General features: G+C 39.0%; 1 pseudogene; it reads left to right on the top strand.

The window, feature by feature from the left end:
• The window catches only part of LOC132513220 (small ribosomal subunit protein uS19-like), a 63,168-nt pseudogene extending 51,306 nt beyond the window's left edge, over window positions 1–11,862 (top strand).
• Window positions 11,863–12,512: the final 650 nt, after the last annotated feature.

The following is a 12,512-nucleotide window of genomic DNA, read 5'->3' as shown; positions in this document are numbered from 1 at the left end:
TTTCACTAAAATGAATTAATTTAAGATTTATCTCCTTTTATTTTTTCCTCTCAGTAGTAGAGATGCTAATAAATGTGAAACAGTAAAAAATAAGCTTCTTCTAGTGTCAGGAAGGAGGAACAACAACAGGAATAGGCAGGCGTAAAAGATCTGGGAGAAGAGGGTTCTAGACAGAAGAAATAGCAAGTATGTATGAGGAAGAATAAGAGGTTCATAGGACTTGCGTGAGATAAGAGAGGCAGAAAATTGTAGGAGATGATGGCAGAAAGATTAGCAGTCCCTGTCCTATACTTACTTGGGTTCACCTCTGTCTCTCACTGCAATTATTTGCAAGGTCTTTGATAACTACAATATATTTGAGCGAGATTTCTAATTTCCAATAATGGGAGACTCAGTTATTCTGACCAAACCACCAGAGGAAAACAAAAATACTGAGGGAAGGACTTTTGTTTTTTGTTTTGTTTTGTTTTTTTCTTTTACAAATCTCTTACAAAGCAAAAGATCTAATAACAAAAGCAAAATAAATCAGGAATCCAAGAAGTGCACAAGGAAGCCACTTCTACACTGAGGACATTGCGTATGTTTTTTTTTTAATATCTTTATTGGAGTATAATTGCTTTACAATGTTGTGTTAGTTTCTGCTGTATAACAAAGTGAATCAACTATTCATATACATATATTCCCATAGCCCCTCCCTCTTGCGTCTCCCTCCACCCTCCCTATCCCACCCCTCTAGGTGGTCACAAAGCAACGAGCTGATCTCCCTGTGCTATGCGGCTGCTTCTCACTAGCTATCGATTTTACATTTGGTCATGTATATATGTCAATGTAACTCTCTCACTTCGTCCCATCTTACACTTCTCCCTCCCTGTGTCCTCAGGTCCATTCCCTACGTCTGCGTCTTTATTCCTGTCCTGCCCCTAGGTTCTTCAGAGCCATTTTTTTTTAGATTCCATATACTTGTGTTAGCATATGATATGTGCTTTTCTCTTTCTGACTTACTTCACTGTGTGACAGACTCTAGGTCCATCCACTTCACTACAAATAACTCAATTTTGTTTCTTTTTGTGGCTGAGTAATATTCCATTGTATATATGTGCCACATCTTCTTTATCCATTCATATGTCGATGGACACTTAGGTTGCTACCATGTCCTGGCTATCGTAAATAGTGCTGCAATAAACATCGTGGTACATGTCTCTTTTTGAATTATAGTTTCTCAAGGTATAGGCCCAGTAGTGGGATTGCTGGGTCATATGGTAGTTCTATTTTTAGTTTTTTAAGGAACCTCCATACTGTTCTCCATAGTGGCTGTATCAATTTACATTCCCAACAACAGTGCAAGAGGGTTCCCTTTTCTCCACACCCTCTCCAGCATTTATTGTTTCTAGATTTTTTGATGATGGCCATTCTGACCAGTGTGAGGTGATACCTCATTGTAGTTCTCATTTGCATTTCTCTAATGATCAGTGACGCTGAGCATCCTTTCATGTGTTTGTTGGCAATCTGTATATCTTCATTGGAGAAATGTCTATTTAGGTCTTCTGCCCATTTTTGGATTGGGTTGTTTGTTTTTTTGATATTAAGCTGCATGAGCTTCTTGTATATTTTGGATATTAATCCTTTGTCAGTTACTTTGTTTGCAAATATTTTCTCCCATTCTGAGGCTTGTCTTTCCGTCTTGTTTATGGTTTCTTTGCTATACAAAAGCTTTTAAGTTTCATTAGGTCCCATATGTTTATTTATTTATTTTTAACATCTTTATTGGAGTATAATTGCTTTACAATGGTGTGTTAGTTTCTGCTTTATAACAAAGTAAATCAGTTATACATATACATATGTTCCCATATCTCTTCCCTCTTGCATCTTCCTCCCTCCCACCCTCCCTATCCCAACCCTCTAGGTGGTCACAAATCACTTAGCTGATATCCCTGTGCTATGCGGCTGCTTCCCACTAGCTATCTACCTTACGTTTGGTAGTGTATATATGTCCATGCCTCTCTCTTGCTTTGTCACAGCTTACCCTTCCCCCTCCCCACATCCTCAAGTCCATTCTCTAGTAGGTCTGTGTCTTTATTCCCGTCTTACCCTAGGTTCTTCATGACCTTTTTTTTTTCTTAGATTCCGTATATATGTGTTAGCATACGGTATTTGTTTTTCTCTTTCTGACTCACTTCACTCTGTATGACAGACTCTAGGTCCATCCACCTCACTACAAATAACTCAATTTTATTTCTTTATATGGCTGAGTAATATTCCATTGTATATATGTGCTACATCTTCTTTATCCATGCATCTGTTGATGGACACTTAGGTTGCTTCCATGTCCTGGCTATTGTAAATAGAGCTGCAATGAACACTGTGGTACATGACTCTTTTTGAATTATGGTTTTCTCAGGGTATATGCCCAGTAGTGGGATTGCTGGGTCATATGGTAGTTCTATTTGTAGTTTTTTAAGGAACCTCCATACTGTTCTCCATAGTGGCTGTATCAATTTACATTCCCACCAACAGTGCAAGAGGGTTCCCTTTTCTCCACACCCTCTCCAGCATTGATTGTTTCTAGATTTTTGATGATGGCCATTCTGACAGGTGTGAGATGATATCTCATTGTAGCTTTGATTTGCATTTCTCTAATGATAAATGATGTTGGGCATTCTTTCGTGTGTTTGTTGGCAATCTGTATATCTTCTTTGGAGAAATGTCTATTTATGTCTTCTGCACATTTTTGGATTGGGTTGTTTGTTTTTTTGTTATTGAGCTGCTTGTAAATTTTGGAGATTAATCTTTTGTCAGTTGCTTCATTTGCAAATATTTTCTCCCATTCTGAGGGTTATCTTTTGGTCTTGTTTATGGTTTCCTTGCTGGGCAAAAGCTTTTAAGTTTCATTAGGTCCCATTTGTTTATTTTTGTTTTTATTTCCATTTCTCTAGGAGGTGGGTCAAAAAGGATCTTGCTGTGATTTTGGTCAAAGAGTGTTCTTCCTATGTTTTCCTCTAAGAGTTTGATAGTGTCTGGCCTGACATTTAGGTCTTTAATCCATTTTGAGTTTATTTTTGTGTATGGTGTTAAAGAGTGTTCTAATTTCATTGTTTTACATGCAGCTGTCCAGTTTTCCCAGCACCAGTTACTGAAGAGGCTGTCTTTTCTCCATTGTATATTATTCCTCCTTTATCAAAGATAAGGTGACCGTGTGTGCATGGGTTTATCGCTGGGCTTTCTATCCTGTTCCCTTGATCTATACTTCTCTTTTTGTGCCAGTACCATACTATCTAGATTACTGTAGCTTTGTAGTATAGTCTGAAGTCTGGGAGCCTGATTCCTCCAGCTCTGTTTTTCTTTCTCAAGAAAAACTTTGGCTATTCGGGATCTTTTGTGTTTCCATACAAATTGTGAATTTTTTTGTTCTCGTCTGTGAAAAATGCCAGTGGTCATTTGATAGGGATTACACGGAATCTGTAGATCACTTTGGGTAGTATAGTCATTTTCACAATGTGGATTCTTCCAATCCAAGAACATGGTATATCTCTCCATCTTTTTTTATCATCTTTAATTTCATCAGTGTCTTATAGTTTTCTGCATACAGGTCCTTTGCCTCCTTAGGGAGGTTTATTCGTAGATATTTTGTTCTGTTTATTGTAATGGTAAATGGGAGTGTTTCCTTAATTTCTCCTTCAGATTTTTCATCATTAGTGTATAGTAATGCAAATTTCTGTGCATTAATTTTGTATACTGATACTTTACCAAATTCATTGATTAGCTCTAGAGGCTTTCTGGTAGCACCTTAAGGATTCTCTATGTATAGTATCATGTCATCTGCAAACAGTGACAGTTTTACTTCTTCTTTTCTCACTTGGATTCCTTTTATTTCTTTTTCTGCTCTGATTGCTGTGGCTAAAACTTCCAAAACCATGTTCAATAAAAGCAGTTAGAGTGGGCAACCTTGTCTTGTTCATGATCTTAGAGGAAATGGTTCTAGTTTTCAACCATTGAGAATGACGTTGTCTGTGGGTTTGTCACATATGGCCTTTATTATGTTGAGGTAGGTTCCCTCTATGCCCACTTTTTGGAGACTTTTTATCATAAACGGGTGTTGAATTGTGTCAAAAGCTTTTCCTGCATCTATTGAGATTATTATATGGTTTTTATCCTTCAGTTTGTTAATATAGTTTATCACATTGATTGATTTGCATATATTGAAGAATCCTTGCATCCCTGGGATAAACCCCACTTGATCATGGTGTATGATCCTTTTAATGTGCTATTGGATTCTGTTTGCTAGTATTTTGTTGAGGATTTTTGCATCTATGTTCATCAGTGTTATTGGCCTGTAGTTTTCTTTTTTTGTGACATCTTTGTCTGGTTTTGGCATCAGGGTGATGGTGGCCTCGTAAAATGAGTTTGGGAGTGTTCCTCCCTCTGCTATACTTCAGAAGAGTTTGAGAAGGATAGGTGTTAGCTCTTCTCTAAATGTTTGATAGAATTTGCCTGTGAAGCCATCTAGTCCTGGGCTTTTGTTTATTGGAAGATTTTTAATCACAGTTTCAATTTCAGTGCTTGTGATTGGTCTGTTCATATTTTCTATTTCTTCCTGGTTCTGTCTTGGAAGGTTGGACTCTTCTAAGAACTTGTCCATTTCTTCCAGGTTGTCCATTTTACTGGCATATAATTGCTTGTAGTAGTCTCTCATGATCCTTTGTATTTCTGCAGTGTCATTTGTTACTTCTTTTTTCATTTATAATTCTGTTGATTTGAGTCTTCTCCCTTTTTTTCTTGATCAGTCTGGCTAATGGTTTATCAATTTTGTTTATCTTCTCAAAGAACCACATTTTAGTTTTATTGATCTTTGCTATTGTTCCCTTCATTTCTTTTCATTTATTTCTGACCTGATCTTTATGATCTCTTTCCTTCTGCTAACTTTGGGGGTTTTTGTTTCTTCTTTTTCTAATTGCTTTAGGTTTAAGGTTAGGTTTTTTATTTGAGATTTTTCTTGTTTCTTGAGGCAGGGTTGAATAGCTATAAACTTCCCTCTTAGAACTGCTTTTACTGCATCGCATAGGTTTTGGGTTGTCGTGTTTTCATTGTCATTTGTTTCTAGGTATTTTTTGATTTCCTCTTTGATTTCTTCAGTGATCTCTTGGTTATTTAGTAGCGTGTTGCTTAGCCTCCATGTGTTTGTATTTTTTACAGTTTTTTCCCGGTAATTGATATCTAGTCTCATAGCATTGTGATTGGAAAAGATACTTGATATGATTTCAACTTTCTTAAATTTACCGAGAATTGATTTGTGAACCAAGACATGATGTATCCTCGAGATGTTCTATGAGCACTTGAGAAGAAATTGTATTCTGTTGGTTTTGGATGGAATGTCCTATAAATATCAGTTAAGTCTATCTGGTCTAATGTGTCTATTAAAGCTAGTGTTTCTTTCTTTATTTTCATTTTGGATGATCCGTTCTTTGGTGAAAGTGGGGTGTTAAAATCCCCTACTATTATTGTGTTACTGTCGATTTCCCCTTTGTTTGCTGTTAGCATTTGCCTTATGTATTGAGGTGCTCCTATGTTGGGTGCATAACTATTTACAATTGTTATATCTTCTTGGATTGATCCCTTGATCATTATGTAGTGTCCTTCCTTGTCTCTTGTAGTCTTTAAAGTATATTTTGTCTGATAAGAGTATTGGTATTCCAGCTTTGTTTTGATTTCCATTAGCATGGAATACCTTTTTCCAACTGCATGGAATATCTTTTCCCATCCCCTCACTTTCAGTCTGTATGAGTCCCTAGGTCTGAAGTGGGTCTCTTGTACACAGCATATATTGGTCTTGTTTTGCTATCCATTCAGCCAGTCTGCGTCTTTTGGTGGGAGCATTTAATCCATTTACATTTAAGGTAATATCAATATGTATGTTCCTATTCCCATTTTCTTAATTGTTTTGGGTTTGTTATTGTAGGTATTTTCCTTCCCTTGTGTTTCCTGCCTAGAGAAGTTTCTTTAGCATTTGTTGTAAAGCTGGTTTGGCGGTGCTGAATTCTCTTAGCTTTTGCTTGTCTGTAAAAGTTTTAATTTCTCCGTCAAATCTGAATGAAATTCTTGCTGAGTAGAATAATCTTGGTTATAGGTTTTTCCCTTTCATCACTTTAAATATGTCGTGCCAGTCCCTTCTGGCTTGCAGAGTTTCTGCTGAAAGATCAGCTGTTAACCTTTTGGGGATTCCTTTGTATGTTATTTGTTGTTTTTCCCTTGCTGCTTTTAATATTTTTTCTTTGAATTTAATTTTTGATAGCTTGATTAATATGTGTCTTGGTGTGTTTCTCCTTGGATTTATCCTGTGTGGGACCTCTGCGCTTCCTGGACTTGACTGACTCTTTCCTTTCCCATGTTAAGGAAGTTTTCAACTGTAATCTCTTCAACTATTTTCTCAAACCCTTTATTTTTCTCTTCTTCTTCTGGGACCCCTAGAATTCGAATGTTGGTGCATTTAATGTTGTTCCAGAGGTCTCTGAGACTGTTAACTCTTTTCATTCTTTTTTCTTTATTCTGCTCTGTGGCTGTTATTTCCATTATTTTATCTTTCAGGTCACTTATCTGGTCTTCTGCCTCAGTTATTCTGCTATTGATTCCTTCTAGAGTATTTTTAATTTCATTTATTGTGTTTTTCATCATTGTTTGCTCTTTAGTTCTTCTAGGTCCTTGTTAAACGTTACTTTTATTTTTTCCATTATATTTCCAAGATTTTGGATCATCTTTACTATCATTACTCTGAATTCTTTTTCAGGTAGACTGCCTATTTCCTCTTCATTTGCTTGGTCCAGTGGGTTTTTACCTTGCTCTTTCATCTGCTGCATATTTCTCTGTCTTCTCATTTTGTTTAACTTACTATGTTTGGGGTCTTCTTTTCACAGGCTGCAGGTTCGTAGTTCCCGTTATTTTTGGTGTCTTCCCCCAGTGGGTGAGGTTTGTTCAGTGGCTTGTGTAGGCTTCCTGGTGGAGGGGACTGGTGCCTGTGTTCTGGCGGGTAGGCCTGTATCTTGTCCTTCTGGTGGGCAGGGCTGCGTCCGCTGGTGTGTTTTGGAGTGTCTGTGAACTTAGTATGACTTTAGGCAGCCTCTCTGCTAATGGGTGGGGCTGTGTTCCTGTCTTGCTACTTGTTTGGCATGGGGTGCCCAGCACTGGAGCTTGCTGGCCGTTGGGTGGAGCTGGGTCTTAGTGTTGGGACGAAGATCTCTGGGAGAGCACTTGCCAATTGATATTACGTGGGGCTGGGAGCTTTCTGGTGGTCCAGTGTCGTGGACTCGGCCCTCCCACCTCGGAGGCTCAGGCCCGACACCTGGCCGGAGTACTAAGACCCTGCCAGCCACATGGCTGAGAAGAACAGGAAGAAAGAAAGAAAGAAAGAAAAAAGGACAGATACCTAGGACAAATGGTAAAAGCAAACCTATACAGACAAAATCACACCAAGAAGCATACACGTACACACTTACAAAAAGAGAAAAAGGAGACAAAAGAAAATATATATATATTTAAAAAAGGAAGAGAGCACCCAAAGTAATAAACAAATCCACCAATGATAATAAGCATTAAATACTAAACTAAGATAAACATAAAACCAGAAACATATTAGACACAGAAAGCAAACCCCAAGTCTACAGTTCTTCCCAAAGTCCACCACTTCAATTTTGGGAACATTCATTGTCTATTCAGGTATCTTCAGATGCAGGGTTTATCAAGTTGATTGTGGGGACTTAATCTGCTGTTCCTGAGGTTGCAGGGAGAAATTTCCCTTTCCCTTCTTTGTTCGCACAGCTCCTGGTGTTCAGCTTTGGTTTTGGCCCCGCCTCTGTGTGTAGGCCACCCTCAGGCGTCTTTTACCCACCCAGACAGGAGGGGCTTAAAACAGCAGCTTATTAGGGCTCTCTTGCTCACTCAGGCTGGGGGGAGGGAGGGGTACGGTAGTCATAATTGGAATGAGGGGTGAGCCTGAGGCGGCAGAGGCTGGCGTGACATTGCAACAGCCTGAGGTTTGCTGTGTGTTCTCCCGGGGAAGCTGTCCCAGGATCATGGGACCCTGGCAGTGGTGTCATGCACAGGCTCCCAGGTGGGTGTGGATAGTGACCTGTGCTTGCACACAGGATTATTCATGGCAGCGGTAGCAGCGTTAGTGGTTCATGCCCATCTCTGGGGTCTGAGCTGATAGTCGCGGCTCACGCCCATCTCTGGAGCTTGTTTAGGCAGTGCTCTGCCTTCTGTGGGCACACTGGGAAGGAATCCCCTCTCCTCACGTACCCCGAAACATAGGTCTTTTGCCTCTCTGGCAGGTCCAGACTTTTTCCCAGACTCCCTCCCGGCTGGCACACTAGCCCCCTTCATGCTGTCTTCATGCAGCCAAACCCAGTTCTGTCCCTGGGGTCTGACCGAGCTTCAGCTCCCAGCCCCTAATAGGAGAGAAGACAAGCCTCTCATGCTGGTGAGCGCTGGTTGGCACAGATTCTCTGTGCAGGAATCTCTCCGCTTTGCCCTCTGCATCCCTGTTGCTGCGCTCTCCTTCATGGCTCTGAAGCTTCCCCCACTGCCCACCCCCTGTCCCCGCCAGTGAAGGGGCTCCCTAGTGCATGGAAACTTTTCCTCCTTCACAGCTCCCTGCCAGAGGTGCGGGTCCTGTCCCTATTCTTTTGTCTCTGTTTTTCTTTTTTCTTTTGCCCTACCCAGGTATGTGGGGAGTTTCTTGCCTTTTGGGAAGTCTGAGGTCTTCTGCCAGCATTCAGTAGGTGCTCTGTAGGAGTTGTTCCACATGTAGATGTATTTTTGATGTATTTGTGGAGAGGAAGGTGATCTCCACGTGTTACTCCTTCACCATCTTCCTTATTATTTCTCGGATATTTCTGTAAAATAAAAATGTTTACTGTGATGGTCTCACAGGATTAGGAGCATGGAGAACAAAGCCCAAGGCCCATAGAAGATGGGAAGTCTATTAGGAGACTGTCTGCATAAAAAGCTATGACCTCAAAGGGCTACACCCTCAAGGAAGGGTAAGTCGTCTTTCAGTCTGGAATCATGTCATCTGTGTGGTCCAGGGAACTTAAAAATTGAACTTGGATTAAAGTGAACCTAGACCGGTAGTAACTTCAGGCATTTGGTAGAAACAAATCCAAGTTCTTTCTAAAGGAAGTTACTTTCATTCTATGACTTAAATTATTCTTACAGGTAATTTTCAGATACAATGAACAGCAAATACTCAAGGACAACAAGGCACACAAATAGAACTATAATGACTTTATATATTAGAATTATTAAATACAGACTATAAATAAACCATACTTACTATAAAAATGTATATCGAATTTTTAAAAAGAAAATATTTTAAAAAACAATTATTACATTTTGCACATAAAAGGCATTAAATAAATATTTGTGGATTTAAGTTAATAAACATCTAGCCTTTTCCATGATGTCAACTACTACTTCATTCACTCATTTTATCCAACAAACATTTTTGCCTATTCATGGTGTTCTGTGCTATGTTTTCAGTATGAAGGATACAATAGTAAACAATATGCACACAGGGTTCTTGCTCCCAAAACTCTCACATCTATGGGGAAGACATATAGGTAGACAGCCAAAAATAACCTGGTAGGATTAGTACTCCCTCAAGGACTACAATAGGACCAGATAATTGAACATATTCACAAGACTCCCAAGAGCCTCCCAAGCACAGCTCCCCACGGTCCTTCTTATTCACCCAAGGAGGTGAAAGACTTGTCCAATGAGTCTCTGTTTAGGGAGAACTCCCTAAAAGTTTCCAGCAGATTCTTCCATGACCTTCTGGTCACATAACCAAGCCCGACTGTTAAACTGATTACACCAGCTGTAAAGCACCAATAAACTGGCCCTAGATCAGGAATAAGACAAGGGTACCCACTCTCACCATGCCTATGCCAGAGCAATCAAGCAAGAAAAAGCAATAAAAGGCATCAGAATCACAAAGGAAGAAGTAGTATTTTCTCCATTTTCAGATGACATGATTTTATATATATAAAGTCTTAAAGATTCTGCCAAAAAACTGTTAGATCTAATCAACGAAATGAGTAAAATTGCAGGATACAAAATCAACATACAAAATCATTAGTGCTTCTCTACACTAATAAATGAATTATCTGAAAAAGAAATAAAGGAAAATCCCATTTACAATAGCATCAGAAACAATAAAATACTTAGGAATAAATCTAACCAAGTTGGTGAAAGATCTCCACACTAAAAACGATAAGACACTGATGAAAGAAATTGAAGAAAACACAAATGGGATGATATCCTGTCTTCATGGACTGGAAGAATTCATATTGTTAAAATACTATGCAAAGCTATCTATAGATTGAATGCAATCCCTATCAAGAGTCCAATGGCATTTTTTTTTTACAGAAATAGAAAAAACAATCCTAAAATTCATTTGGAACAACAAAAGACTCTGAATAGCCAAAGCAATCCTGAGAAAGAAGAACAAAGCTGGAGGAATCACACTTCTTGATTTCAAACTACATTACAATGCTATAATAATCAAAATAGTATACAAAAAGATATATATCAATGGAACAGAATTGAGAGCCCAGAAATAAACCTTCGCATATGCAGATAACCAATATTTGACAGGGGAGCCAAGAATACTCAGTGGAGGAAAGACAGTCTCTTCAATAACTAATGCTGGGAAAATTGGATATTCACATGCAAAAGAATGAACCTAGATCCCAACCTTACACCACTCACAAAAATTAACTGGAAATAGATTAAAGACTTCAATGTAAGACCAGAAACCATAAAACTCCTAGAAGAAAACACAGGGGAAAAGCTCCTTAACACTGGTCATTTCTTAGATATGCACAAGCACGCAAAATAAGAAATAAACAAGTGGGACCACATCAAATTAAAAAGCTTCTGCACAACAAAGGAAACAATAAACAAAATGAAAAGGCAACTTACAGAATGGGAGAAAATATTTGCAAACCACACATGTGATAATGGGTTAATATCCAAAATATATAAGGAACTCATATAACTCAGTAGCGAAAACAAAATAATTCAATTAAAAATTGAGTGAAGGACCCAAATATACATTTTTCCGAAGGAGACATACAGATGGCAAACATGCACAGGAAAAGGTGCTCAACATTACTAATCATCAGAGAAATGCAATTTAAAACCACAAAGAGATATCACCTCACATACATTAGACTGGCTATTATCAAAAAGATAAGAGATAACAAATGTTGGCAAGGAAGTGGAGGAATGGGAACCCTTCCACACTGTTGGTAGAAATCTAAATTGATGCAGCACTATGGAAAACAGTATAGAAGTTCCTCAAAAAATTAAAAATAGGACTACCAACATTTTCCAATAACTGACAAGGTGGCAGAAGTGCAGCAAAAGAGGCAGACCTTCCATAAGTCCACCTACCTCAGGCGTGGACCTCAACCAGCTGCTGGACAAGTCCTACAAGCTGCTCATGCAGTTGTACTGCGCCTGGCAGCAACCGCGGCTGAATCCGGCCTGCGGAGGAAGCAGCACTCGCCGCTTAAGTGCCTGAGCAAGGCCAAGAACAAGGCGCCACCCACAGAGAAGCCTAAGGTTGTTAAGATGCACCTGTGGGACATGATCATCGTTCCCAAGATAGTGGGCGGCTACAAGGGCAAGATCCTCAACCAGGTGGAAATCAAGCCTGGGATGATTGGCCGCTGTATGGGCAAGCTGTCAATCACCTACAAGCCTGTGAAGCACGAGCTGCTCAGACATCAGGGTCGCCCACTTCTCCACCTTCATCCCCTTCATGAAGCCTGCTTGGCCAATAAAGGCACAGACTCCTCTAAAAAATAAATAACTTTTAAAAATAAATAAAAATAAGACTACCTTATGACCCAGCAATTCCACTTCTGGGTATATATCCAGAGGAAATAAAATCACTGTCTCAAAAAGATATCTGCACCCATGTGTTCACTGCAGCATTATTTACAGGACAAGAAAACGCCTAAGTGCCCATCCACATGAATGGATAAAGATGTCTTAAGATATATATATATGAATATTATTCAGCCATTAAAAAAGGAAATCTTGCCATTTGGAACAGCAGGGATGAGGGCATCATGCTAAGTAAAATAAGTCAAATAGAAAAAGACAAATACTGTATCATCTCACCTATACATAGAATCTAATAAAACCGGTATCATAGAAACAGAGAACAGATTGGTGGTTGCCAGAGGTGGGGAGTTGGGGAGGTGGAAGGCGGCCTGGGTGAAGGTGGTAAAAAGTACAAACTTTCACTTATAAAATAAATTTGTTCTGGGGATGTAATGTACAGCATGGTGACTATAGTTAAAAATACTGTATTGCATATTTGAAAACTGTTAAGAGAGATCTTAAAAGTTCTTACTACAAGAAAAAAAACTGTAACTATGTGAGGTGATGGATATTAACTAAACTTATTGTGGTAATCATTTCACAATATATACATATGTCAAATCATTATG

The sequence above is a fragment of the Lagenorhynchus albirostris genome, chromosome X (assembly GCF_949774975.1).
Source record: "Lagenorhynchus albirostris chromosome X, mLagAlb1.1, whole genome shotgun sequence".
Classification (NCBI taxonomy): domain Eukaryota; kingdom Metazoa; phylum Chordata; class Mammalia; order Artiodactyla; family Delphinidae; genus Lagenorhynchus; species Lagenorhynchus albirostris.
The sequence above is the reverse complement of the archived record's forward strand: the minus strand, read 5'-3'. Positions and strand labels throughout refer to the sequence as shown.